Raw genomic sequence first — 6,000 nt, forward strand, 5'->3', positions numbered from 1 at the left:
TCTGTGATCATCAGTGTCATTATTATTACCTCCCCAACCATGGCACAGGTACGCCTGTTTTGGGCTTCTGTATAAAGATATCATCGTCTCCATTATTATATTATCAATGAAAATGCATATATTCCTGTCGTATGGTGGTACATATTTACCGATTGCCCACAAAGTGCAATGCGCTACCTTTGCCGCACAATCGCGAGTTCCTTACTCTGGAGTTTATTAAAAGCTTCATTTTGAGAGCCCTCTCAATCGGAGACGCCAGAATTGTCAGGAAAGAAGAGAATCGCCGGCGCGTCCCAGCACCCGGGCATCGAACTTCCCTGGGCAGGATGGAGAAAAGCTGCTGCCCGCGGGTGGGTTCCTGGGGGGACGCCCGGCGGCGGGGCGGGGCGGGGCGGGACCCGGAGGCCTGCAGCGCTGCAGCCACAGGAACCCTTGGTGTTTCGCACAGCCCGGCCGGTTTTCCCCAGAGCCTCCCTCCCCTCAAGCCTAACCCCAATTCCAGTTTTCCTCAGGCCTTTCGGGTGGCCCCGGGGTTTTTCTCTGGAATCTAGGCTGACTCCCCACCCGACCCGCAGAGCCCTGTGCGGGCCGTGGCCCTGACCATGGCGGTGGCTGCTGGAGCTCCGGGCTGCGGAGCGGGGGCTGCGCGCCGGAGCGCTGAAGAGTGTGTGGCGGAGCGTGGAGACTGGTCGTTGTGTGCTTGTGTCGCTGGCTGCGTGTCCTAGGGGATGGGCAAATCACACGGCTGCCACATACCCATTGCCACCCAGCGCTAAGAAAAGAGCAGGAAAAGCAAAACAAAAAAGCAAAGAAGAAAGGGAAATAGAAAGTCACTGTGGGGGATTCCGGAGCTTGAGGAGTGGGAGGCGCTGCGCTCTTCTTGGCTCGCGGCGCCTGGGCTGGCAGACTTGGAGCCCTGGGTGGCCGCAGCCACAGACATGCTGTGGCGGTGAACTGACCTAAGGACGCGGGAGGGCGGCCTGGGTGAGATGTCCGCCGACAGCTCTGCGGGCTTTACGCGTTTACCTCCATTTCTCTGTTCTCCTCCAGCCTCTCTGCCCCTGGCGACCCTCCCTGCTGGTATTTCTGTACATGCAAGAGTCTTGGCATCATCGCCAGGGACCAGTGGGCCGGTGGACCCTCCCTGGGACAATTCTGCATCTCAGGGCAGCCTCGAGGACGGCGTTGGGCAGAAAGATGGAGAAGGGAAGGGGAGTGCTGAAGGCGGACGGAGGCTAAGGGTGTGCCTCCCTGTGTGTCAATAATTCTGGGGAATTTTCACCTCTCCCAGACGAGTCTCCACTTACCCCGCGAGCGGCCCCCTGGGCGCCCGGCAGCGCGCACAGGTGGAATTTCTGCGCGTCTAACCGGCACCAGTCATGGACCGCACCTGTCCGGGTCCGAGAGCTACAAGTTAGCGGTGGTTGCCCGGGACCTCAGGTGCGGACCGCAAGAGACATTGGGTGGGTGCAGCGGTCCCCAATCTACGACCCCGGGGCCTGCCGGGTCGGTTCAGGACCCATTGTGAGTTAGGTGGCGAAGCCCAGGCACAGTCCCGTGTCTCATGGGCTTCGAGTTGGGACCTTGTTCCCTAGCCACCGCGGATTTTCGCGCTCCTGCGCGGGGCTAAAATAGCATGGCATTGCAGAAGGCTTTCCTCTCTTTTGTCTTGGGACCCTCTCCCCCATTCTTATTGCTTCTGCTTCATGGCCATGATCCGGAGACTGCAATGGGAAACCTCTCCAGCGCCGGAGGGCGGCTCCTAAAGCGGAGCCGGGGATAGCTTGGAGCCGGGGCGAGCCGGGCCTCCATCCCACATGCACTGAAAGACGCGGTCAGACCCCAGCAGGAAGTAGCGTGAGGGGCGGGAGGGACGAAGCTCTCCTTGTCTTGTCCATGGCCGCATCTAGAGTGGGTGGCGGGAGGAGGGTCGGCAACAGTAGAGGGAACTGGGGGCTGGAAGAGGGAGCGATGCCGGGACAGCGCGGCTCCCAGGCTGCTTTCGCCACATTCAGCTAGACACAGTGACCCTCGGAATCGTAGGGGTACCCCATCCCGCGCTGTGCCTTATTTACCCCTTCCTTCCAGACCCGCCATCACTGCCCCCAGTCCTCCAAGCCCCAGGATCCAAAGTTTCCGTCTGACAATCTGCACGTGGGTAGGACCTCCCTCCAATTCCCCCCCAAGCCCTGACCCTTGAGAGTCCGGTTTTGGGGGATACGAAGGGAGAGACCCCCTGGTGCCAGGGCCCTTGGAGTGGGCAAGTGGAGAGCTGCACAGCGCGGTGCCCTTACCTGTCGCTGGTTCGCTCCAGTTGCCTCCCCGGCTGCGAGGTGGTGGAGGCTTTAAGGCGCGAGGAGCCCTTTTGTCGGTTCAGGGCCGATCCGCCCGGGCTCCAGCTGCGCACGGTTTAGAGTCCGAGGCCAGCTGCCGGTTCTCTTTCTCCCTTGATCTTGCAAAAGAAAAGGAAAAGATTAGTTGGTGCCGAGACACTGGAGGGGTGGGGCGGGAGAGGCGGGAGAGAACCGACCCAAAGGCTCTGGCGAGAGCTGCGGAGCTGGCGCGCGCGCGCAGGCAGAGTCACGCACCCGACTCTCGTCCCAGCCACTTGGCTAGTCTGTGACCTGTTCGTGGTTAGACTGGAGTTACATTGACGCTGCCCCCGCCCTCCACGCCGAACCACCAAAGGAGAAGCAAACAAGACTTTCAAACCTGGCTTTCATGAAGAGCCTGGAGACCAAAATAGAATGGAGACCTGGATGCCTCGGCGAGCTGGGCTGGATTCATTTCTTCACCAAAGTGCTTGGGGAAGTAGGAATTAGTTTTGGGGGGCGATACCTATTCTGGTACCTCGGCGATTTCCTGGTGAAATCTGCGATTTCTAGACTCTGGCCAACCCGCAGCCTGGAGTGTGTGTGAGTGTGTGTGTGTGTGTGTGTGTGTGTGCCCGCGCGCGCTCCCTAGGTCTTTGCGCCCGGGCGCCTTTTGTACAGCAGGAGAGCGTGTCTGTATTCGTGCGTGTGTGTTCGATTAGCTGCAATGGGCGGACAATTTCTGGAGAGAACATTTACAATTTTCTTTCAATATGACAGGATTAGTTGCTGTTAAAGGCGCTCCTCCAATGAAATCTTCTCTGCTCTCTGATTTGGCGGTTCTTCCAGCAAATATGACAGCCTTTTCTCCAGGCTCCTTTTCGCTCCTCTCCATTTCCATCCCCAGAGCCCAGCTCTCCATCTGCAATTTCTACATCAGAACCACCCCCAACCCCGAGTCCCTTCCCTGCAAGTGTGTGAGTGCTACAAAGGTGACATGGCATATCGGGAAGAATGCAGTATTGCTTTTTGATTGTCGGAGATACTTAAGCCCAGTTTTTCCAGGTGGGAAAATGTTAGACTAAATCCACTATGCTTTGTAAATATAGAATTGTGCTGAACTATTCACATATTGTTTATTTCTTTGGAGCATTGACAAATGCATTAGAAAGAGAAGTAATTTTTTTCCTCTTATTTTAAGTATGAGTCAGTGACCATGTTTTCTTCATCTAATGGGCAATAGACTACAGAATATATATATATATATATATATATATATATATATATATATATATTTGGTGCTTCAGAAAATTTGTGAACTCCATGAAACAAATAATGAGGTGCAAACTTTCTGTGCTCAGACCTGCCTTTAGATGTTTATTTTTTATTTTAATGCAAAATTTCTTCTAATAATTACATCCATTATTTTTAGATACTAATCTCGTTTGATAAAAGTACAATGATCGGATTTTAAAGTGTAGCTGAGGCCAAAACTTGCTTTTGTAAAAGCATATGTGTGTGTGGACATAACATTAATATGTTGTATATTACATAGGTTTCATTTTCTCTCATCCAACTTCAATCAAATAAAAAGAAAGAGTGGGAACCTTAAATTTACTAACCTGGAATTGGACACACCACTTTTTGGGTCACAGGGACAGGCAAAGAGCAAGTTAAAGATACATTGATGTAACATAATATAGTCAATTAAATTCCGTTCAGTTCTTGATGTCCAGGGCTTTGCTTGGTATTAAACGGCATTCAGAAGAGCAGAAACCACTGTCCCTGTGTTTATTTAAGCTTCTCTTCCTATTGACAAGAAAAGACACTTATATGAAACATCTATATAACAGTTGACAATCAAATGATTACTTTTATAGCAATGTAAATTTATTGATAAATGAAATGTTGTCACTGAAAGTGTCTGCTCTTTTTGTTAACTCATAGCTACCACCAACCAGGACCTGACATGAACTTGATTTTGCTTGATTGAAGTCATCCTGAAGCACAGCATTGCAATACTGTGTCTCTGCCTTCAATCTCCATACTCACATGCCACCATCACTGGGTGATTATAAGATACCTTTAAGAAAATCAAAACTGCTCTGCTAAGTCTTGTTCTCAGCCTCTCCCAGCATTTGCTCCATTACATTAAATATCTGATTTTGTCATCTCTCCTCTCTTAAATACTCTTTTCAGAATGAATTCACATTTTCCTTTTTTTTTTTTTTTTGAGACGGAGTTTCACTCTTGTTACCCAGGCTGGAGTGCAATGGCCCGATCTCGGCTCACCGCAACCACCGCCTCCTGGGTTCAGGCAATTCTCCTGCCTCAGCCTCCTGAGTAGCTGGGGAATACAGGCACATGCCACCATGCCCAGCTGAATTTCTGTATTTTTAGTAGAGACGGGGTTTCACCCTGTTGACCAGGATGGTCTCGATCTCTTGACCTTGTGATCCACCCGCCTCGGCCTCCCAAAGTGCTGGGATTACAGGCGTGAGCCACCACGCCCGGCCACATTTTCCTTTTTTTTAACTCCATTATTTCTGTCTACTGAGGCTCCATAAACCCATGAAGCTGCTTGAGTCTTTTTGAACACACACAGACACACACCCATTAAAGCAAAAAAGTGAGGAGAAATAGATCTTTGGCCAGCAATAGACAAGAAAACCCAGTGATATGTTATTCTTTTGTTCCTTTACATCATTAAGAACACCAAGCCCCCTTTTGCTAATGAAGCTATGCATTCCAAAATAAGCAACAAAATTTATAACCAATGAAAGCAAACAAATATTTTTCTTAAACCTCAATAAAAGAGAGTCTGTGGGTGACTAGGTGCTATGTTTAGTAGAAGTCAGTATACTTAAGGCCTTTTGGAGAGGAGCTGCACATGGAAACATCATTTTTACCAAAGAGTCATCAATTATGTCCATTTTCTTTTTCTAGGTCATCACTTAGACACATTTTTATATATACTTGTAACTCTGCCACTCACTGTGATTTTGGAGAAATTGTTTAACTTCTCTTTGCCTCAGCTTCTTAAACCATAAAATGGGTATAGTTCTATCTGCTGGGGTTGGTAGAAGAAATAATAGAATTAATTCATGTGAAATTCTTAAAAGAGGATGTGGCATGTAGCAAATTAGCTATAAATATACTACTGTTGGTCAAGATAGAAAATTATAGGTTCTTGGGTCATACCTGTGACCTAATGAAACAGAGTATTCAGTGATTCTTGAGAATGCAAACCATAATGCTCATCAACATCCCGTAATGAGCATGAGAAACATAATCCATCAGCACTACGATTTCAGGGAAACTCAATTTTTTTCTTCTTCTAGCTTCTGTTTTGATACAAGAAATGATCATGTGTATTCTGTTTTATTTTCATCTCTTAAACCAGTTTATTTTCTGAGGAAAAAAAAATACTCCCCCACCCTAGGAATATAGCATTTGCATGTATTAGTAATTGTTGGTGTGGAAATTTTTCATTTGTCTGTTTGTTTTTTGTGAGATGGAGTCTCACTCTGTCACCCAGCCCGGAGTGAAGTGGCACAATTTCAGGCTCACTGCAACCTCCTCCACCCTGGTTCAAGCTATTTTTCTACCTCAGCCTCCCAAGTAGCTGGGATTACTGGCGCCTACCACTAGGCCTGGCTAAATTTTGTATTTTTTATAGCGATGTTAT

At 49.1% G+C, this 6,000-nt stretch overlaps 1 protein-coding gene across 5 annotated transcripts in view; it reads right to left on the reverse strand.

Annotated features, from left to right (window-relative positions):
- The window catches only part of CHRM2 (cholinergic receptor muscarinic 2), a 147,288-nt gene extending 144,247 nt beyond the window's left edge, over window positions 1–3,041 (reverse strand). For 2 of the 5 annotated variants that reach the window (XM_017504303.2, XM_037729858.1), the window contains exons 1-2: window positions 2,713–2,805; window positions 2,295–2,452 (exon numbers count right to left, since the gene is read on the reverse strand). The gene's annotated coding sequence lies outside the window, so the exon portion shown is untranslated. Of the gene's footprint in view, window positions 1–2,294; window positions 2,453–2,530; window positions 2,632–2,712 lie in introns of those variants that run through there. The other 3 variants (XM_017504305.2, XM_017504302.2, XM_017504306.2) reach the window with 2 other exon arrangements.
- Window positions 3,042–6,000: the final 2,959 nt, after the last annotated feature.

Source organism: Cebus imitator, unplaced genomic scaffold (genome assembly GCF_001604975.1).
Source record: "Cebus imitator isolate Cc_AM_T3 unplaced genomic scaffold, Cebus_imitator-1.0 Scaffold319, whole genome shotgun sequence".
NCBI lineage: Eukaryota > Metazoa > Chordata > Mammalia > Primates > Cebidae > Cebus > Cebus imitator.